A 23,831-nucleotide genomic window follows, 5' to 3' on the forward strand; every position below is an offset into this window, starting at 1 on the left:
ACAGCACTCTTGGTTGAACTCTGATGTTTTCAAATCAGAAATGGTAGCAGGCAAATGAACCCCACCTTTTCTCAAAATCAAATCCAGGATCAAAAGTTCGACTTCTGATTTTCTCCAAATTAAGACATAACATCACCTGAGAAAACCATTGTATCAAAGTAGGAGCAGAAGCATCTTTCCATTTCAACAAAATAGCCCTTCTGGCCAATAATGTAACAAATGCAATTACATGTTGGTCTGACGGAGAAATACCATGAATATACTGAGGGATTATACCAAATAAAACTGTCAATTTATTAGGTTTGTTATGACCCCAGCCCCCTCCTTTGTGAGAATCGCAAGAGAGAAAGAGCAGCCTTACGGTTTGGAATGTGGTCTGGCCTCTCAGCCAGACAAAAGCCACAGACATGGCCATTGTCTTGGGAGACACCTTTGTGGAATAAGGGACTGGACTACGTGCAAACCCTCAGGGCAACGTGGGCTGGGTGATGGGGGAAAGATTGCCTCACCCCCACCCTGATTGACATCTACAACCCTGCAAGTCCAGATAAAAGGTGGGCTGCCGAGGCGGAGCCTCAGACGCACCAAGGAGACACACGAAGAAGACACGATAGCACTTCCCGTCGGAGCGGGAAGCCATTTTGAAGGAAGCCACATGCGTTAGATTCCGGATCGGGAGTCTGTGGCTGAAACCAAAGGAAAACCGTTTTAACTAACAACAGGGATTTGCTTCGCAAAGACGACGGGCAAGTGTTCCTTCTTTCTCACCACTCTCTCTCTCCAACACGTGAAATGCCAGCGGTTCCCAAAACGGGAAAGCCTGCAGATTTTGAGTGACTCTTATATTCCATTGGACTCAGTATTATCCCCTAGACAATGATAGAGCTTATTTCTGATTGATTATTACTATACCTGTGCTTTAGATTGAGTTTTGACGATGTATATGATCTGAATGTTTTGTATTAATCATACGTTTGTGCCCCTCTATAAATAAAAACGTTTGAAAATAGTACCATCAGACTTCAGCGGACCTCTCTATCTTTGTTGGTAAGTCACCCGGTTACTGGGAACATAACAAGTGGGGTACTCGTCCCGGATTTGAAACCAAAGGGGAGGGTCAGTGAATCGGGCTGTAAGTCCAAACTTAAATCTGGTTACGCAGGTAGCCAGACAGGAAACCAGCAAAAATGGATGTGGATGAATTTATGAGAAACCCGACTGTAGAGGCGCTAGGGGCGGTTACCAAATTAGACTTGGTAAATCTGGCAAAGGAGTTAGACCTCACAGGGGTGAGGTCATCAATGAAAAAGCAGGAAGTGCGAAGGGTCATAACTCAGTATTACATTGGGAAGAAGGTGTTTGCAGCTGAGGATTTGGAAAATATCCCCAAAAAGAGATTAGCGAGTGGGACAGATCAGTTAGAGTTGGAGAAAGTAAGGTTGGAACATGAATTTAAAGTAAAGCAGCTAGAAGCAACTGAGAAGGAAAAGGAACGAGCCGAGAAGGAACGGGCTGAGAAAGAAAAGGAAAAGGAAAGGGAGCAGGCGTTCAAACTAAAGGAATTAGTGGTGAAACGGGGTCATGAGCTCCAGTTAAAGCAGCTGGAAGCAGCTGAGAAAGAGAAACAAAGGAGCCATGAGTTGGAGCTGGACAGGCGAAGGCAAGAGCGAAGAGCTCAAGGGGAGAGAGAGGAGGGGTTTGATGTTAGTCGGGCGTTGAGGTTGATAGATAGATAGATAGATAGATACTTTATTCATCCCCATGGGGAAATTCAACATTTTTTCCAATGTCCCATACACTTGTTGTAGCAAAACTAATTACATACAATACTTAACTCAGTATAAATATGATATGCATCTAAATCACTCTCTCAAAAAGCATTAATAATAGCTTTTAAAAAGTTCTTAAGTAGTTTACTTAAATACATTAAATACAATCAACCCCGGCACTTTAACATATCTTACTCCTGGCGGTTGAATTGTAAAGCCTAATGGCATTGGGGAGTATTGACCTCTTCATCCTGTCTGAGGAGCATTGCATCGATAGCAACCTGTCGCTGAAACTGCTTCTCTGTCTCTGGATGGTGCTATGTAGAGGATGTTCAGGGTTTTCCATATTTGACCGTAGCCTACTCAGCGCCCTTCGCTCAGCTACCGATGTTATACTCTCCAGTACATTGCCCATGACAGAGCCCGCCTTCCTTACCAACTTATTAAGACGTGAGGCGTCCCTCTTCTTAATGCTGCCTCCCCAACACGCCACCACAAAGAAGAGGGCGCTCTCCACAACTGACCTATAGAACATCTTCAGCATCTCACTACAGACATTGAATGACGCCAACCTTCTAAGGAAGTACAGTCGACTCTGTGCCTTCCTGCACAAGGCATCTGTGTTGGCAGTCCAGTCTAGCTTCTCGTCTAACTGTACTCCCAGATACTTGTAGGTCTTAACCTGCTCCACACATTCTCCATTAATGATCACTGGCTCCATATGAGGTCTAGATCTCCTAAAGTCCACCACCATCTCCTTGGTCTTGGTGATATTGAGACGCAGGTAGTTTGAGTTGCACCATATCACAAAGTCCTGTATCAGTTTCCTATATTCCTCCTCCTGTCCATTCCTGACACACCCCACTATGGCCGTGTCGTCAGCGAACTTCTGCACATGGCAGGACTCCGAGTTATATTGGAAGTCTGATGTGTACAGCGTGAACAGGACCGGAGAGAGCACGGTCCCCTGCGGCGCTCCTGTGCTGCTGACCACCGTGTCAGACCTACAGTCTCCCAACCGCACATACTGAGGTCTATCTGTCAAGTAGTCCACTATCCAATCCACCATGTGAGAGTCTACTCCCATCTCCGTTAGTTTGTGCCTTAAGATCTTGGGCTGGATGGTGTTAAAGGCACTAGAGAAGTCCAGGAATGTAATCCTCACAGCACCACTGTGGGTTGGTCCCCCCGTTCGAGGAGACAGATGTTGATAGCTATTTCTTGCTTTTTGAAAAGGTGGCAGTGAATCAGAAGTGGCCCAGAGAGCAGTGGGTGGCGTTGTTACAAAGTGTGTTACGAGGGAAAGCACAGCAGGCATATGCAGCGTTGCCCCCGGAAGGGGAAGGGAATTATGACCAAGTAAAGGAGGCCATTCTCCGAGGTTACAAGTTAGTACCTGAAGCGTATAGACAAAGGTTCCGAAATTTAAGGAAAGGGTGGAATCAAACGTATACCGAGCTAGCCCATGAGAAGGGTGTGCTCTTGGACCGTTGGTGCACTGCGGAAAAGGTGGCCGAGAATTATGGGCGACTCAGGGAGTTATTTTTGATTGAGGAATTTAAAGGTTGTGGTCCAGAAGAGATCCGGATGTATTTGAATGAGAGGACGAATCAGTCCATCTCAGAAATTGCTAGGTTCACAGATGAATATGCCCTAACCCACAAGACAAAGTTTTCCTTGCCAAAAAGTTACCAGAGAGACCGTGGGAATGGTAGAGAAAGCCCGCCGGCTGAGGCGGAGATCCCGCTGGGAGCTAGTGGTAAAATTGAGGAGGAGAGGCAAGACGGCAGGAGAGGTCCTGGCTTGACCTGTTTTAATTGTGGAAAGGTGGGTCATATTGCATCTAAATGCTTTGCTCCGAGAAAGGAGCCAGAGAGAGGGAGAGCAGCGATCCCTATCGGGTGTGCAGTGGTAATCAGAAAATCGGCAAGAGGGTCCCAGGGGAGCAGAGAGCGCGAGGGGTTGGAGATTTATCTGTCACACGGAACCATGTCTGTGAGCAAGGGGGACCCGCCAATTCCCGTACGGATTTGGAGAGCACGGGGGCGGAGCTATCATTAATTAGCCGTAACGTATTACAATTTGGACCTCCGACGGGCGAGGTAACCCTGAGAGGAATAGGAAAATGGACAGAAAGGGTGTCTTTGCGTAGGGTCATTTTGGATTGTGAGCTGGTGTATGGATCAGTTGAAATGGGGGTGCCATCAGAATTCCCGAGAACTGACGTGGATGTCCTCCTTGGGAACGATTTAGCAGGAGGAAAAGTTTGGTCGGCCATGACCATGACCCGCCGACCGGTGCATGTTGAGGCCCCGCCCATAGAGTCCCCGAGCTATCCCGCATGCGCGGACACTCGCAGCCTGTCGAGAGCGGCAGCTGAGAACGGGAGCAGTTTAAAATTGGCCCGTTTTGATTTGGCCCAAACGTCTTTACCGACCCTGTGCCACGAGGGTTTCGAGGGTGGTAAAACGAGGAATAGTAACGTAAAAGGGGGTAAGGGAGAGAAGGTAGATCTGCCCTTAGCGAAGAAAAAGGTCCTAGAGGTAGGAAATAAAGATGAGAAACAGATAAAGCTGTTAAAAGGTCCAGGGTTGGACATGGATGATTCTAAAGGTGTTACCGATAATGAAATGAGGGCAGTCCTAGATGAAAAGGATGCCATTACCTTGAAGAAGTCTGCTGGGTTGGCAGATGAGGTTGTTTCAGCCCGCGGGGTTGAGTTTACTCTGGAAGTGAGTTGCCCAGAGAGTAACTGGGAGGATCAGGGGAATTTAGAATTTGGAAAGGGTATGGGTATTGAAAGCCTGGAAGAGGCCAATGCCCCGTTTGAGTGTGTCCAAGATGGGGATGCACGTGGTCCTAAACCTAGTCACGGAGCTCAGAAAAAGTCTGAGGTATTTGACTCAGCTGGACGAGACGGCCGTCTTTTTGGATCAGATAGACTCGGTTCGGGGAAAAAGGGGTTAACCTTGGGAAGTGTGAGTTCCCAGATGGTTGTGCTGAAGGGGGTGTTCAGAGTTAATGTGGAGTTTACGAATGGGGAGATAACTGTTGTTGTGGAGGAGAACGGTAAATCTGTAGTTCCCAAATCAAATGAAAAAAAGTTAAAGTCTAGATTGATGCCTGCGCATCGATTACAGGTTGATTTGGAATGTAAGGGTGCCTCACACGCTATTGTTATTCAAGAAAGCGCTGTGAGGAAGCTGAAATTTAAATGCAGCCGGAGAAAAAGGTTCGAACTGAAACACATCAGCCTGCATGGTCTTAACAAAAGGGTTAACTACCTGTGTAGCATTAAAGAATTGGGTGGAAATTCCCATGATGGACTAGGTTGGGGACACGGAGTTAAGAGAATAACCCTCGTGGAAAGGAAAGGCGGGAGAGTACCTCGCCAAATTACTCAAGTTCCCCACGGGGGAACTCCCCAGAAAAGAGGCGATGGTTAATAGAAAATGCCATTTTTAAACAGCAATGCCGGTTGTACGGGTTTGCGCAAAAGCCTGTGAATAATAAAGACAACCCCTTTGGAGACCTGCCGGTGAAATAACACGACCGAAACGATTAGTATTTGTATAAACTTTTGTAGATGCACCTAAGCTAAGATCACACCTCCTTAGTTTTGTTGCTGAAGAAAATAAATAAATAGGTGGTTATTGAGCTGAAGTTTGATGCTACAAGACTTTAGTACGGGACGTGATGTTAAGATATTAAAGAAAGGGGCACTGTAATTGTTACCTGTTTAGATACTGACTTGAATGTATAACGGTAGTACTCTGTGAAGAGAAAAGCTTGTGTAGTATGTCAGATTCCAAAAATCCTATAAGACTCTACCAACTTGTTTTTAACCCCTGGTAAAAAACTTTTAAGAGGGGAGGTGTTATGACCCCAGCCCCCTCCTTTGTGAGAATCGCAAGAGAGAAAGAGCAGCCTTACGGTTTGGAATGTGGTCTGGCCTCTCAGCCAGACAAAAGCCACAGACATGGCCATTGTCTTGGGAGACACCTTTGTGGAATAAGGGACTGGACTACGTGCAAACCCTCAGGGCAACGTGGGCTGGGTGATGGGGGAAAGATTGCCTCACCCCCCACCCTGATTGACATCTACAACCCTGCCAGTCCAGATAAAAGGTGGGCTGCCGAGGCGGGGCCTCAGACGCACCAAGGTGACACACGAAGAAGACATGATAGCACTTCCCGTCGGAGCGGGAAGCCATTTTGAAGGAAGCCACGTGCGTTAGATTCCGGATCGGGAGTCTGTGGCTGAAACCAAAGGAAAATCGTTTTAACTAACAACAGGGATTTGCTTCGCAAAGACGACGGGCAAGTGTTCCTTCTTTCTCACCACTCTCTCTCTCCAACACGTGAAATGCCAGCGGTTCCCAAAACGGGAAAGCCTGCAGATTTTGAGTGACTCTTATATTCCATTGGACTCAGTATTATCCCCTAGACAACGATAGAGCTTATTTCTGATTGATTATTACTATACCTGTGCTTTAGATTGAGTTTTGATGATGTATATGATCTGAATGTTTTGTATTAATCATACGTTTGTGCCCCTTTATAAATAAAAACGTTTGAAAATAGTACCATCAGACTTCAGTGGACCTCTCTATCTTTGCTGGTAAGTCACCCGGTTACTGGGAACATAACAGGTTGTAAATTAATCTTTAAAACTTTAGAAATTGTAGAGAAAATAGACTTCCAAAAATGTTTCAGTACAGAACATATCCAAAACATATGTGTCAATGTGGCTGTCTCAGTTTTACATCTGTCACACTGACTATCAACATTAGGAAACATTTGAGATAATTAATATGGTTAATCTGATTTGAGTTAATTGTTTCCTTCCGATTTTTCTTTAAGTGGATTTGAGTTGGTGGATTGATGTTTTTTATGGAAGCTTGTATGACGGATAGCTCCGGGGTTGTGCTCCCAATGGTTTTTTTTTCAGTTAGTAGGGGTTCTTTTTTTTTTCCTTCTTTTTCTTTCAAAAAAATATTAACACTTTATTTTTTCTTATTATTATTGATATATTGCTTAGCTTTATTAATCAGTTACTTGCTAATTTAATTCCTTATTGTACAGAATGACATGACTTAATGTATCTTTTTTGTTAATCTTCAATAATAATTAATAGAACAGATTTTAAAATGAAAATGAACTCTGATGTTTTGTGCTCATCATTGTATTTATTGCTGGAATTATTGACATCCGTACTGTTTACTTTGTCTCCTTTCTGTGAACAAGCAATTTCATTGTTTGTCATATAAACCAGGATGCAAATTGTACATAGTCAACCCCAAGCATTTTCCCTTCACTGATATCAGTAAGGTACTAGATGAGATAGTGCCAGCTTAACTTTATGAAAGAAAAAAAGACTTCCTGCATTTCTCACATATACATTGAAACATACAGTGAAATGCACCATTTTTGTGTCAGTGCGAGGATGGACTGGGAGCCAACATAGTATATCCGTGGCTTACTAATCTCCACTGGTACATCACTGGAATGTGGGAGGAAATCTCAGCAACCAGGGGAAATGCAGATGGTCACGGGTAAAACGTACCAACTTCTTATAGAGAACAGCAGAACTGAACACTGATCAGTTACTGCTAATCTAACGTGCTGTACCCGTAGTAATGGGCAGCTGAATAATTGTTGCTGATCGGAGACTGCCAGTAATTAAAGGATCTGTCAGGCTATGAGGTATCAGAGAGCCATGCAGCACAGAAACAGGCTCTTCAGCCCACCATCTCAATGCTGAGCCATCAACACTAGCCTCAGTTGTCAGCATTTGACCTGTAGCCTTCCACAACTTGCATATTCAAGTGCTGTAAAGGTTTTGAAACACAGACCCTCTTATTCTAGCTTCTGCATCCTTCCTTTCCAGTGCTGATGAAGGGTCTCAGCACAAAACATTATCTCTTTAACCCCTTCCATTGATGATGGATGACCAGCTGAGTACCTCCAGCATTTTGTCTATTCTGCTTTGAAACATTTTGATGGTTGCATTGTAAACGAACACAACTGGTTCACAATCAGTGTCTCAGCAAACAAGAAAATGAAGTCAATTCAATACATAGTAACATTCATTGAACACACACAAAATGCTGGTGGAACACAGCAGGCCAGGCAGCATCTATAAGGAGAAGCACTGTCGATGTTTCGGGCCGAGACCCTTCATCAGGACTAACTGAAAGGAAAGATAGTAAGAGATATGAAAGTAGTGGGGGGAGGGGGAAATGCGAAATGATAGGAGAAGACCGGAGCGGGTGGGATGAAGCTAAGAGCTGGAAAGGTGATTGGCGAAAGTGATACAGAGCTGGAGAAGGGAAAGGATCATAGGATGGGAGGCCTTGGGAGGGGGGGGGGAGCACTAGAGGGAAATGGAGAACAGGCAGTGATGGGCAGAGAGAGAGAAAAAAAGAAACAACTAAATATGTCAGGGATGGGGTAAGAAGGGGAGGAGGGGCATTAACGGAAGTCAGAGAAGTCAATGTTCATGCCATCAGGTTGGAGGCTACCCAGCCGGTATATAAGGTGTTGTTCCTCCAACCTGAGTTTGGATTCATTTTGAAAATATACTGTCTGGTGCTCCCCCCTCCTCCTTTCTTTAAACGAGGCCTCTCGTCCCATGATCCTTTCCCTTCTCCAGCTCTGTATCACTTTCGCCAATCACCTTTCCAGCTCTTAGCTTCATCCCACCCGCTCCGGTCTTCTCCTATTATTTCACATTTCACCCTCCCCCCACTACTTTCATATCTCTTACTATCTTTCCCTTCAGTTAGTCCTGATGAAGGGTCTCAGCCCGAAACATCGACAGTGCTTCTCCCTATAGACGCTGCCTGGCCTGCTGTGTTTCAGCAGCATTTTGTGTGTGTTGTTTGAATTTCCAGCATCTCCAGATTTCCTCGTGTTAACATTGAGTCTGCTCCATCACCTCTGATTTATCTTTCTCAACCCCATTCTCCTCCCTTCTCCCCATAATCTTTGATGCCCATACTAATCAAGAACCTATCAACCTTTATTTCAAATATGCTCAATGACCTCACCAGCCATTGGTGGCAATGAATTCCAGAGATTCACCACTCTCTGGCTAAAGAAATACCTCCTCATCTGTGTTGTAAAGGTACATCCAGGGCCATGCTAATCCTTTCATTCCCAGGATCATTCGAGTGAACCTCCTCTGCACACTCCCAATGTCAGTACATCCTTTCTTAGATAAGGGTCCCAAAGCTGCTCACAGTACTCCAGCTGCAGTCTTCCAATGCCTTGTACACCCTCAGCATTACATCTACGATTTTATACTCTAGTCCTCTTCAAATGAATGCTAACACTACATTTCTCTCCCTTACCACTGACTGAATCCGCAAATCCTGCACAAGGATGCAAAGTCCCTTTCCAATTCTGATTTCTGAATAGTCCCCCACTTAGAAATTCCTTGAAGAGTACAAGGCAGGACACTAGAAGAAACTAGTACATCCTCATTGAGTCATTCCTTAAACTCATTTGAACTTGGTTATCAAAACATGTTCCAAACAAGCAACAGTTCAGAACTCCTTCTTTTATTTATTGGCTCAGGTATCACTAATGCATCGTTAATAGTGAAATCACTTTGCAATGCCAACGATCACAAATGGGGCTCGATTCCTGCCCATGTGTGTAAGGAGTTTGTACGACTGCATGGATTTACTCTGGGTGCTCCGGTTTCCTCCCACATTCCAAAGATGGATAGGTTCAGGTTGATGAATTATGGAATACTATGTTGTTACCAGAAGCGTGGTAACACCTGTGGGCTGCCCACCAGCACATCCTCGGACTGTGCTGTTTGTCGTTGCAAAAAGATGTATTTCACTGAATGATTCACTGTACATGTGATAAATAAAGCTAATCTTTAAAAGACTGGCCTTGATTACTTCTTTGAGAGAGATAAAAAGAGAGGAGGTTGAGAGAAAGATGAACTCAGCGTTACACAGGAACAGGCAAGTCAGCATCAGTATTCGAGTCAGGTCCCCTTTCTCCTTATTGATACTGCCTAAACCTTACAGAAGTGCAGAGATACTCGAAAGTACACTCAGTGGCCACTTTAGTAGGTACACCTATATACCTGCTTATTAATGCAAATATCTATTCAGCCAATCATTTGCCAGCAACTCAATTCATAACAGCATGCAGATGTTAAAGAGGTTCAGTTGTTCCAACCAAACATCAAACTGGGGAACAAAAGTGTGGAATGTTTGTTGATGCCAGACGAGGTGGCTTGAGTATCTCAGAAACAGCAGATCTCTTGGGCTTTTCATTCATCATATTATCTACACTTTACAGAGAATGGGAAGATAAACAACAAAAAAACATCCAGGGTGGCAGTTCTGAGGACAAAAATGCCTTGTAAAATGAGAGAAGTCGTGTGTATGGCCAGACTGGTTCCAGCTGACAGAAAGACAACTGTAACTCTAATCACACATTTTAACAGTGGTGTGTAGAACAGCTTCTCTGAACGCAAAATATGACAAACACTGAAGTGGTTGGGCTATAGCAGAGGGCCGTGAACATACATTGAGTGACCACTTCCTGTGATACAGGAGACCAGAGTTAATTTCATATTTAAAAAAGACTCCATGCAGCAATTGTGCTGAGTCATTTAATCGTTCAAACTCTCTCTCACGCACATTTTACCTTCATCTACTCCTTAAGAGTTGGGATTCGAGCTTTTTGTATTTTTTTTGCAAAATGTGTCCATTCTCCGGGCAGTGGGACTGGGAAACCCTTTAGTGCCTCGGTGTTGTCCACATAATCTTTTTCTGTCCGTCTCTGCTAACTTATAGGACTCTTGAATGGCGCTTGTATGATAAAGATGAATTTTGACCTCACAAAGATAATGAATTTCGACCTCACATTCTAATTTGTCATGACTTTACACCTTATTTTCTACCCTCACTGCGCTTGCTCTGTAACCATATTCTACATTTTGTTATTGCTTTTCCATTTATACTATCTCAATATAATTATGTTCTGAGATGATCCAGTTGAAGCATCAGTTTATTGTCATTGTAATAATGCAAACAAGACATGTCTTGGGAGGTGGGGATGTTTAATGACAGATGCAGCCTTTCTGAGGTATTGTGCATTGAAGATATCCTCGATGCTTGGGAGGTTGGTGACCACAATAAAGCTGGCTAAATTTAAAACCCTCTGCAATCCTGTGCAGTGGCCCATCCATAGCAAGCCAGTGATGCAACCATTTAGAATGCTACAATAATACCATAAGACATAGGAGGAGAATCAGGCCATTTGCCTATTGAGTCTGATCAGGAATCTGAACGTGAAAGAATTGGGAAGCTGGAGAAATTAATTGGAGGGCATGCAGGTAAGATGCAAGGACGTTCATCTGGAGAACAAGTAGAAGCAGGGATCAATACGTTTAATGGACTCCTTATACTCCAACTTTCTGATGTGCCAGTGAATGCACAAAGAAAACAGTCAACCTTTCATCAGCACCTTCACCACTTAGAAACAAGATTATTTGTTTTCCTGAAAGCCTTCAACATGCCACCACAAATAGTATCCTTCACTGTGACCTGTCCTGAGCCCTGCATATAGATGCAATAACAAGGAAAGCATCTGTATAGGTAAGTGTCTGGGTGAGATGTGTGGGTCTGAAAAATGGATAAAGCAAGGAAATGGTTAACAATTAGGAAATTGTGGGTCTGTCCTGTTTTGAAGGTCTACCTGTGTGTTGGGCAAATTGACCCTTGATACTAGATAAGGGGAGAAACAATGTGACTCTGCTCTACCTGATTAAATGGTCTGAAAGCAAACCAAAAGTGCTAATTTGAGTAAAAGTAATTAATCACCTTGTCTCTAAAGAATGTTTTTTTACATTGTTTGATTGTAAGATTAGTAGAATGCACTGTCCCTGAGGAAGCACAGGCCAATTGCTGAAGGTCACCAGACCAAGAGGTTAGGGTCGTGTAAACGTCGGATTGGATGCCTCGCCCTGACCAGCTGGACTGGGCTATAAAAGGTGAGCAAGTTCTTTCTTGGGCAGACCACTAGCCTGGGTCTCACCTTCGGGCTGAGCAGCTGAACCGGCGCCAAGGACCTCCACCCTAGCTAGTCCACGGTCGATCACCTGCCTCAGGGACCGGGCAGACGTTGCTAAGTATACTCGGCGGTGTAGACTACTAGAGGTTGCTTAAGTCAGCCCTAGTGGTGAGGTAGTGTACAATATAAAGCATTTCTCGCAACTCTCTATTTTAACATAGAATAGTACAGCACATTACAGGCCCTTCGGCCCACAATGTTGTGCCGACCCTCAAACCCTGCCTCCCATATAACCCCCCCCCCCCACCTTAAATTCCTCCATATACCTGTCTAGTAGTTTCTTAAACTTCACTAGTGTATCTGCCTCCACCACTCTCAGGCAGTGCATTCCACGCACCAACCACTCTCTGAGTGAAAAACCTTCCTCTAATATCCCCCTTGAACTTCCCTCCCCTTACCTTAAAGCCATGTCCTCTTGTACTGAGCAGTGGTGCCCTGGGGAAGAGGCGCTGGCTGTCCACTCTGTCTATTCCTCTTAATATCTTGTACACCTCCATCATGTCTCCTCTCATCCTCCTTCTTTCCAAAGAGTAAAGCCCTAGCTCCTTTAATCTCTGATCATAATCTATACTCTCTGAACCAGGCAGCATCCTGGTAAATCTACTCTGTACCCTTTCCAATGCTTCCATATCCTTCCTATACTGAGGCGACCAAAACTGGACACAGTACTCCAAGTGTGGCCTAACCAGAGTTTTATAGAGCTGCATCATTACATCGCATCTCTTAAACTCTATCCCTCGACTTATGAAAGCTAACACTCCATAAGCTTTCTTAACTACCCTATCTACCTGTGAGGCAACTTTCAGGGATCTGTGGACATGTACCCCCAGATCCCTCTGCTCCTCCACACTACCAAGTATCCTGCCATTTATTTTGTACTCTGCCTTGGAGTTTGTCCTTCCAAAGTGTACCACCTCACACTTCTCTGGGTTGAACTCCATCTGCCACTTCTCAGCCAACTTCTGCATCCTATCAATGTCTCTCTGCAACCTTTGACAATCCTCTACACTATCTACAACACCACCAACCTTTGTGTCATCTGCAAATTTGCCAACCCACCCTTCTACCTCCACATCCAGGTCATTAATAAAAATCACGAAAAGTAGAGGTCCCTGAACAGATCCTTGTGGGACACCACTAGACACAACCCTCCAATCTGAATGTATTCCCTCCACCATGACCCTCTGCCTTCTGCAGGCAAGCCAATTCTGAATCCACCTGGCCAAACTTCCCTGGATCCCATGCCTTCTGACTTTCTGAATAAGCCTACCGTGTGGAACCTTGTCAAATGCCTTACTAAACTCCATGTAGATCACATCTACTGCACTACCCTCGTCTATATGCCTGGTCACCTCCTCAAAGAACTCTATCAGGCTTGTTACACACAATCTGCCCTTCACAAAGCCATGCTGACTGTCCGTGATCAGACCATGATTCTCTAAATGCCCATAGATCCTATCTCTAAGAATCTTTTCCAACAGTTTTCCCACCACAGACGTAAGGCTCACTGGTCTATAATTACCCGGACTATCCCTACTACCATTTTTGAACAAGGGGACAACATTCACCTCCCTTCAATCCTCCGGTACCATTCCCATGGATAATGAGGACATAAAGATCCTAGCCTGAGGCTCAGTAATCTCTTCCCTCGCCTTGTGGAGAAGCTTGGGGAATATTCCGTCAGACCCCGGGGACTTATCCATCCTATTGTATTTTAACAACTCCAACACCTCCTCTCCCTTAATATCAACATGCTCCAGAACATCAACCTCACTCATATTGTCCTCACCGTCATCAAGTTCCCTCTCATTGGTGAATACAGAAGAGAAGTAGTCATTGAGGACCTCGCTCACTTCCACAGCCTCCATGCACATCTTCCCACCTTTATCTCTAATCGATCCTATTTTCACTCCTGTCATCCTTTTCTTCTTCACATAATTAAAGAATGCCTTGGGGTTTTCCTTTACCCTACTTGCCAAGGCCTTCTCATGCCCCCTTCTTGCTCTTCTCAGCCCTTTCTTAAGCTCCTTTCTTGCTACCCTATATTCCTCAATAGACCCATCTGATCCTTGCTTCCTAAACCTCATGTATGCTCCCTTCTTCCACCTGACTAGATTTTCCACCTCACTTGTCATCCATGGTTCCTTCACCCTACCATTCTTTATCTTCCTCACCGGGACAAATTTATCCCTAACATCCTGCAAGAGATCCTTAAACATCGACCACATGTCCTTAGTACATTTCCCTGCAAAAACATCATCCCAATTTACACCCAGAAGTTCTAGCCTTATAGCCTCATAATTTGCCCTTCCCCAATTAAATATTTTCCTGTCCTCTCTGATTCTATCCTTTTCCATCATAATGCTAAAGGCCAGGGAGCAGTGATCACTGTCTCCCAGATGCTCACCCACTGAGAGATCTGTGACCTGACCCGGTTTGTTACTTAATACTAGATCTAGTATGGCATTCCCCCTAGTCGGCCTGTCAACATACTGTGACAGGAATCCATCCTGGACACACTTAACAAACTCTGCCCCATCTAAACCCTTGGAACTAATCAGGTGCCTATTTTCTTCTCTGTATTAACAATAAACTGAGTCTCCGAGGAATTACCGAGTCTGGGTCCATTTGTTCAAGCGAAACCAAATAGTTGCAGCATCCACTTGCTACAGTTATACTTATTTGGGTATCAGTTTTTGTGGAACAGCATCCTTTTAATTTCTTTAATTTCTCAGGAGTTTAAGGAGGTGTGGATTGTCATCAAACAATATTCTAGACATACTAATGAAATTATCCTGACTCATACCATCATAGACTTCCACGACAATTCAAATGAGAAGGAATGAAGAAGCTGCAGAGAGAAGTGGACTCTGCCCAAGACAACATAAACACATCCCTCCCCACCTGCAGTAGTATCTACAGGAGATGCTGCCTCGAGAATGCAAATTCCATCATGAAAGATCCCACCATCAAGTCACTGCGACCATTGGGCCGGAGGTACAAAAGCCTGAAGTCCCACACTACCAGGTTCACAAACAGCTACTTCCCTTCAACCATTTGTTTCTTGAACAAATCGTTACAACCCTTTGTATAATAATACTCAGGCCACTTTGGTAACTTTGCATTAAAATTTATTGTATTTGGTTAAATTCTTTCTTGTAAGAATTGTCTATAAATTATTTTTATTTTTTTTTCCTGTCAATGTTGTTTATCTGATGTGATGTGCCTGTGATACTGTCACAAGTAAGTTTTTCATTACACCTCTGCATACATGACTTGTACAGCTGACAATAAAATTGACTTCAACGTTGACATAATGCAACACCTAAAGTGCTATCACTTTCTCCTGAAAGACCATAAGACAGAGGAGCAGAATTAGGCCATTTGGCTCATTGTGTCTACTCCACCATTCATTCACGGCTGATTTATTTCGCACTTTCAACCAGTTTTCCTGCATTCTCCCCATAACCTTTAGTCATAGACTTCCCTACTACTGTATAAGTGCCATCCTGTCGACAACCACTCCACCTTGCCTTTCAATATTTGATAGGTTTCAAGGAGATTTCCCCTCATTTTTCTGAACTATAGTGAGGAAAGGCCCAGAGCCATCAGCCACTTACAATATGTTAGCCCTTTCATTCTTGTGTTTACTCCCATGATCTTCTGGACCCTGTCCAAAGCCTGCAATGCTAACAAATCCTTTATTACCTGGGGGACACAAAACTTCTCACAATGCCCAGAATAAGAATCAGCTTTATTATCACTGGCATATGCTGTGAAACTTGTTAACTTTGTTTCAGCAGTACAATGCTGATAATATAGAAAGCAAACTGCTTATTACACCAAGTTTAAATATGTATACCAAATAGATAAATAAGCTGTGCAAAAACAGAAATTAAAAAGTAGTGAGGCAGTGTTCATAGTTTCAATGTCCATTCAGAAATTGGATGGCAGAGAGAAATAAGCTGTTCCTGAATGGCTGAATGTGTGCCTTCAGGTTTCTGTACCTTCTGTCTGATGGTAACATGAGAAGGGGGCATCTCCTGGGTGGTGGAGGTCCTTAATGATGGACGCCGTCTTTTTGAGGCACAACTCCTTTAAGGTATTTTTAATACTACGGAGGCTCCTAGCCGTGATGGAGCTGGTTCATTTTAAAACTCTCTGCAGGCTACTTCAATCCTGTGCAGCAGACACACCCCGTACCAGTTCGTGATGAAGCCAATCAGAAATCTTTAAATGTTTCAGGTAACATTCCAAATCTCCTCAAATTTCTCCTGAAATACAGCAGTGGTCTTGCCTTCTTTATAGCTGCATTGATATGCTGCGACCAGATTAGGTCCACAGAGATATTAATACTGAGGAACTTGAAACTGTTCACTTTCTCTCCACTTCTGATCCCTCTATAAGGATTGCTGACTTTTCCCTCATTTCCCTCTCTAAAGAACACAATCAGCTCTTTGGACTTACTGACTTTGATTACAAGGTTGTTGCTGTGACACCACTCAACTCGCTGGTACATCTCACTCCTGTACACCTTCTCATCACCATCTGAGATTCTGCCAACAATGGTTGTTTCATTAGCACATGTATAGATTTGATCTGTGCCCAGCCACACAGTCAGAGGTACACAGAGAGTAAAGAAGTGGGCTAAGCACACATCCCTGATTGTCAGTGAGGTGAAGATGTTGTTACCAAACTGCACAGACTGTGGCCTTCTGGTTAGGAAGTCCAGCATCCAGTTGCAGAAGGACATGCAGTATCCTCAGAACAAAAGACAAGGTACTCAGCAGATTAACAAAGGGAGAAATTGGGGCAAAGTGAGGCATTTAGAAATAGCTCATTCATCTCAAAGGTATAATGTGACAATTCTTGTGCATGCTGATGTCCTGGGAAAACCAGCTCAAAGACTCAAGAGATGATGTAATTGCCATGTTTATCAAAGCTCCCTTGTTATAATATAGGATCTGCTTGCAAGTTTGGAACACAACCAACGCACATCCACAGTCCATTATCATTCCCTCTCCCACCTCATGGTGAAGCAGCTCACACCATCGCCTCATTATAGCAGGAATGTGGAAGCAATTCAGAGCCTGCAGAGGAAACTTACAATGATGGTATCTGGACGAGTGTACATATGTTATGAGGATAGGTTAAGCAAGTAGGATTTCTCTTTGGAGTGAAGGAGGATGAGAGCAGACTTAATCGAAGTGTACAAGATGATAAGAGGCATTAATCAAGTGTATGGCCACAGACTTTTTCCCAGAGCAAAAATGGCTAATGCTAAGGGGCATAATTTTAAGGTGATTGGAGAAAGTATAGGGTGCATGTCAGAGGTAGATTTTTTTTAACTACACAGAACAATGAGTGCATGGAACACACTGCCAGCAGTGGTGGTAAAGGCAGATACATTAGGGACGTTGAAGAGATCTCGTCCACATGTCACCAATCATCACAGTTCATCCTTCTTCTCACATCTCCCTCTGTTCCCCTGATCATGTTCACCTCTCAACTATCAGCTTTTACTGTTCCCTCTCCTCTCATCCTCTTCTCTGGCTTTTGCTTCCTTCCTATGCCATACAAATGAAGGGTCTTGGCCCAAATGTCAACTGTTTATTCATAGTTCATAGATACTGCCTGACCTGTTAAATTCCGCCAGTATTTTGCTGTGAGCCTGTAATACTCCACAGTTTCACCTTAAGTCCCCCTAGATTCCACCACTCACCTATCCACTAATGGCTATTGACAGTGGCCAATTAACCTAAAGGCCTTGAAAGCCACCAATGTCACCAGGGACTCCTCCCACATGGGTCATTCTCTCTTCTCCCCATTGCTGTTGGGCAGAAAATATAACAGCTCAAAAATACAAGGACAGCTATGGCTACAAGATGCTACAAGAGTCTTCAAATGTCCTCTCATGCAATAAAATTGTACCTTAGATCTCACAATCCACATAACTTGAACTGATGCAAAATGACATATTTCACTGCATGTCTCAATGTACATGTGACAAATACACTCCAGGGCCACTTTAATTGTTCCTGTACCCTAATAAAATGTCCACCGAGTAGACACCCATGGTCTTCTGCCACTGCAGCCCATCCACCTCACGATTCAATGTGTGGTCATTCAGTGATACTCTTCTCATACCACTGTGGCAACTTGTGCTCAGTTGAGATATTGTCACCTTCAAGCAGTCCGACCATTCTTCTCTGACCCCTCTCATTAACGGGCATTTTCTCCCACAGAACTGCTGCTCACTAGATGTTATTAGCTATTCACATCACTGTCTGTAAACTTTAGAGACTGCTGTGCATCAACATTTAGGAGATCAGCAGTTTCTCAGATACTCAAACCACATAATCTGGCACGAACCATCACCAATATTCAAATTCACTAAATCACATTTCTTTCCCACACTGGTGTTTGGTCTGAACAACAACTGAACCTCTTGACCATGTCTGCATGCTTTTATGCATTGAGTTGCAACCACATTATTGTCGATCAGTTATTTGCATTAATGAGCAGGTGTACAGGGGTGCCTAATAAAATGGCCATTCAGTGTATATTATGTATTTTGGTATTGTTTTTCCCTTTTACGACCTCAATGTACTTAAATTTTTAAATAATCTGTGCAGCTGTCGGTCATATTTATTGTCATATGTAAAGAACATGTGTGAACAGGGGCAATGAAAAACTTACTTGCAACAGCATCACAGAGTAGCAGCATTCATTAGAAAATAAAATTGTATGCAATGTATTGAAGAAGAACATAATTACAACAAGGTCCATTTCAGTGCAGTGATTTATGCAAAACACAGTTGTACACTGTATCTCGTCACGTGTGAGAATAATCTATATACTACTAAAACTTCCATGCACTGTTTGTCTGTTTGTGACCTCCAATTAGCCCAAATGGTGCATTACAGTGGCACTTTATTTGACTAATTCGACGTAAAATGCACAAACTTACAGAATGTATGCAAAGTTCAGGGTTATCTATTCGTATAAAATTATTCACTGATCAATCAACAGGCCCCGCCTTCCACAACCCGAGCCATTTCCACTTTGCATGAAAATCGCGACACCACGACGCATGCGCACGGCCAGCCTCAGCAGTGCCTCACAATGCTCACAGCAGCGACACCAACTGGAACAAAAGGCCACGGCTATCACATCCATTTAGGAGAGCGCCAACCACATCATCAAGAAAAATCAGCATCCTGCAAGCTTTGGGGTTACTGCTTCGTATCTTCTATCCAGCAGTAGGGTAAAAAAAATATGGACAGCCTAATTATGCCGTGAGGAACGAGAAGGGGGACATTATGGTCAAGACAAGACACCAAACGTTGTTAGGAAGCAGCAAGGAGAGGGAGAGAACAAGAATCGGATGAGGCCAGGGACGCACGACTCCACGACCAAAGAGTCAGGACAAAAAAGATGGGAGAAGAAGAGACAGAGGAGGAGAAGTATTTAGTATTCTTGAAGGGTGGCAGATCAACCAGAAATGTTGTCATCAAAAGTATCCTTCGTTAAACGAGGAGGAGCTATATTTCTCTTGCTAGGCATCATTCTTCTTTAATAAACTGAGTTTTTCTTCTTTAATTTCCAAAGCACATCACATCAGACTGCACTACCTTTCTCTCAAAGGGTGTCCCAATGGGTCACCAGATTGTCTACTATCCCCATTATTAATAAGTGGAAGGAAAGTGAAGCTCCCAGGAGAAACACATATGGCAACATGGAGAAGGTGCAAACTCCACACAGACAACATCAAAGGTCAAGGGGTGTAGTGGTTAGTGCAACACAATTACAGCTTGTGCCATGGGTGCTTGGACCTGTAACCCGTCTGTACAGAGTTTGTACGTTCTTCCCATCAGTGCGTGGGTTTCCTCCGAGTGCTCCAGTTTCCATCCACATTCCAAAGACGGACCAGTTGGTAGGCTAGTTGGTCATTGTAAACTGTGCTGTGATTACGCTAGTGTTAAATAGGTGGGTTGCTGGGCAGCACGGCTCAATGGGCCAGAAGGGCCTGTTCCACGCTGCTTCTCTAAATGAAATAAAGTAAGTAAAATGTATACTGGTGCCTTGATGTAGAATCTCCACTGGCTTCCGAATGGAGCCATATCAGGAATCATGGACTCATCACAGGCAGGGTTGTTGCTCTGGACAAATACTTTTGTAAACTTTCTTTAAACATGCTCCCTCCCCCATCATCCCTCCGAAACTTATCAATACTCACAGACTGATTCCTGGCCAACCAACATCAGGATCTTTTGGAAATTGTACAACAATGTCCAACAGTCAGCCCAGAGTTTGTAAAAGCGGGATATCGTCCATGAGCCAGATTTGATCTTCTGCATGTGGTTACCCCTCAGCATGGTTTAATATCTTCATCCTGGATGAGGAGAACAGACAGGAAGCATCAAAGAGATGTCCGGGAAGGGGAGGGTGGGATGCAGGGTAGTGAAGAGGAAGAAGACCAGTGGAGGTTCAGATGGGATGGGCAAGTCGAGAGTGAGGAACTGGAGAGAAAGCAATAAGGAGTTCGGAATTAGGAAGGTAGGGATGAGCAATAGAGAGAAGGGGAAATTTATTAACATACGGGAAGGTGAAGAAATTACAATGAATGAGACTGAACACAACAGTACAGTATGGGCATTTCAGCCAACAATATTGTGCAAACCACTTAAGCTGATCTAAGATCAATTTAATCTTCCCTCCTACAGTAACACTCAATGTTTCTATTATCCATATGCCTATGAGAGTTTCTTCAAAGTACCTAATTTATCTATCTCCACCTCAATCCCTGGGGTGGTTCAGCACACCTACCAGGCTCTGTAAAAAAAAAACCTTTCTTACTCCTTTCCGCCCTGGGAAAAAGCTTCTGGATATCCACTCAATCAATGCTGGTTATGATCTTGTAACCTCTATTAAGTTACCTCTAATGCTTCTTCACCCTAAAGAGAAAAGCCTCAGCTCACTCATCCTATCCTCAGAAGACAATATGAGGATAGGTTGAACAAGTCCAGGCAGCAACCTGTTGAACATCCACTACACAACAGATAGGAGAGAGGAGGAACAGTAACAGTTTAGTGAAAATTGTAAGCTTTTAATTCATCTTGGAGTTGGTTAATAAGTTGGCACATAGAGGGTCAAAGGGCCTGCTCTAATGTTCTATATAAGAGTTCAGAAGAGGCTCAACAGAATGATTCTGGGAACAAATCCCAAAGTTGCAGGAGGTGAGCAGCTGGGTGACTGTCAGGAGAAATAGAAACAGGCAATTAGAGCAGAACACACCTGTGGCCATCCCCTCAAAAATAATTATACTGCTTCGGATACTTTTGTGGGGAATGACTTCCTGGGAGAACGTCACGGTGACCAGGTCTCAGGCACTGAGCATGGGTCCGTAGTGCAGAAGGGAAAGAGAGAAGAAGGGAGCGGTAGTGATTGGGGACTCAATAACGAGGGGAACAGATGGGAGATTCTGGACATTGAAGGGGATGCAGTGTATGTTGTCTATTTGGACTTTCAGAAAACCTTTGACAAGATGCCACACATGAAGTGGTCTACCAAGTTAAGAGCACATGGAATTACAGAAAAGTTACTAACATAGTTAGAGCATTCCCTGATTAGTACGAGGCAGCGAGTGGGAATAAAAGGATCCTTTTCTGGTTGGCTGCCAGTGACTAGTCGTGTTCTCCAGGGGTCGGTGTTGGGACCACTTCTTTTTATACTGTACATAAATGATTCAGCTGATGGAATAGATGACTTTGTTGCCAAGTTTGCAGATGATATGAAGATTGGTGGAGGGGCAGGTAATGTTGAGGAAACAGGTAGGATGCAGGATGCAGACTTAGACAGATTAGGAGAACAGGCAAAAAAGTGGCAAATGAAATACAAAGTTAGAAAATGCATGGTCATGCACTTTGGTATTAGAAATAAATCTGCAGAACATTTTCTAAAAATGGGAAGAAAAGACAAAAATCTGAGATGCAAAGGGACTTGGGAGTGCAGAACACCCTGAAGGTTAACTTGCAGGTAGAGTAAGTGCTGAGGAAGGTAAATTCATTGCAAAAGGTCTAGAATACAAGAGCAAGGATGCGTTGCTGAGGCTTTATCAGGCATTGGTGAAGCCTCAACTTGAGTACTGTGAACAGTTTTGGGCCCCTCATCTTAGAAAAGATGCGCTGGCATTGTAAAAGGTCCAGAGGAAGTTCACAAGGAAGATTCCAGGAATAAAAGGGTTATCATACTGTTACGCCTGTGCGTAACAGTAGCCCCCTCCGTTTTGAGAATCGCAAGATCGCTATTAATTCAGGTCAGGAGACCCAGGAAATGAGAGAGAGACGCAGAATCCACAGTGGGGTTTGGAATGTCCTGGCCCCTCAATGATACAAAGATATGGGAAACGGTCATTGTCTCTTGGAGATGGAATTGTGTATTGAGCACTGTGCTATTCATCGACGCCCTCAAGGAATGAGCAACGTGGGCTGGTTGGGGGGGGATGGCATCATCCCAACCTGATTGACATCTGAAACCCCGTGAGTAAGGATAAAAGAAGGTCTGGGGAACAACTCCTTTTAGACGCACCAGGAGAAACGCTAGAAATCCTGTGACAGCGTTTAATAGCGACAGCCGGTGGAAGGTCCACGTGTGTCCTTTCCCATTGCCCGGGATTGAGGCCTTACCACGGAAGACGGCTTAGCTAAAGAAGAGATCACCACCGACGACATTTCGAAGGATCGACATCATAAAAAGGAAAACGGGCAAGTTCTAAAAACATCGTCTCTCTCTCCAACCAAAAGCTGCAGCTTGAATGAACTTGAGTGACTTTTATATTTCCATTGGACAATACATTATCCCCTAGACAACGATAGAGCTATTTCTTATTGATTATTATTATACCCGCGCTTTTAGATTTAGTATTGACGACATATATTATCTGTATGTTTACAGTAATATATTTTTGTGTATTTTTATCAATAAATACTGTTAAAAATAGTACCATGAGACTTCAACAGACATCTCTATCTTTGCTGGTAAGTGACCCGGTTACGGGGTTCGTAACAATACGAGGAACATTTCATGGTTCTGGTTCTGGAATTCAGAAGGACGAGGGGGGAAGAGATGATTGAAAGATAAGGGTGTGAAAGGAAAAGTTAGGCAGGAGCAGAGAGTAAAGTGGAGAAGGTTAAAAGCTGAGAGAGCAGGGAGCTGAAATACTCTCATCATATATGACAATCATATATTGACTGCTTTCACCATGTGCAGAGTCGAGCCACTGGAGGAACTCAGCAGGTCAGGTCAAATATATTCAGCAGAATGATCTCAGCCCGAATTTTCAGCCATCCATTTCTCTCCTTGGATGCTGCCTGACCTGCAGAGTACCTCTGGTTCTCCCTGTTTTCACACTCCACCTCCCAGCATTTGCTGCCCCTTGTGTCTCTGTTTTGATGAAGACCATCGTGCATCATGAATAACCTGTGGTACTTTTGGCTGAATGTCATTGTCTATATGGTAACAATCAGTTACCCGAAGCCCAGCTCTCACAATTGGAAGTGAACAAGCACCAAGATATCTGGTGTCACTGAGATGGTAACGTCTCAATCCGAGGGAACACAAGGCCTTTTCAGCTCTTCTGAGACCCTGAAGGTTCTGGTCCAAACACACAGACACCATGGCTAACAAAGCCCCCCAGTACCACTCCTCCCTCTGGATGTTAAAGAAATTCAGCAAGTCCCCTTTGACCATCACCAATTTCACTCAGCACATCACGTAGAAAGAATCCTATCCGGGATGTATCACAGTTTGGTACAGCAACTGCTCTGCCAGTGAATGTAGGACACAGCAGTGAGCTGTGCACACAGCTCAACATATCACAGAAACCAGTCCATGGATTCAGCACACACTTCTCACTGCCTCAGTAGAGCAGCCAACATAATCAAAGATCCACCCACAC

At 43.9% G+C, this 23,831-nt stretch overlaps 1 long non-coding RNA gene across 1 annotated transcript in view; it reads right to left on the reverse strand.

Moving 5' to 3' along the window:
* LOC140717129 (uncharacterized) overlaps positions 1 to 23,831 on the reverse strand; it is a 63,595-nt gene that overhangs the window by 13,886 nt on the left and 25,878 nt on the right. The window contains exon 6 of the long non-coding RNA XR_012096454.1: positions 20,112 to 20,267. This is a non-coding gene — a long non-coding RNA (uncharacterized lncRNA). The remainder of the gene's footprint in view (positions 1 to 20,111; positions 20,268 to 23,831) is intronic.

Source organism: Hemitrygon akajei, chromosome 27, assembly GCF_048418815.1.
Source record: "Hemitrygon akajei chromosome 27, sHemAka1.3, whole genome shotgun sequence".
Taxonomy (NCBI): domain Eukaryota; kingdom Metazoa; phylum Chordata; class Chondrichthyes; order Myliobatiformes; family Dasyatidae; genus Hemitrygon; species Hemitrygon akajei.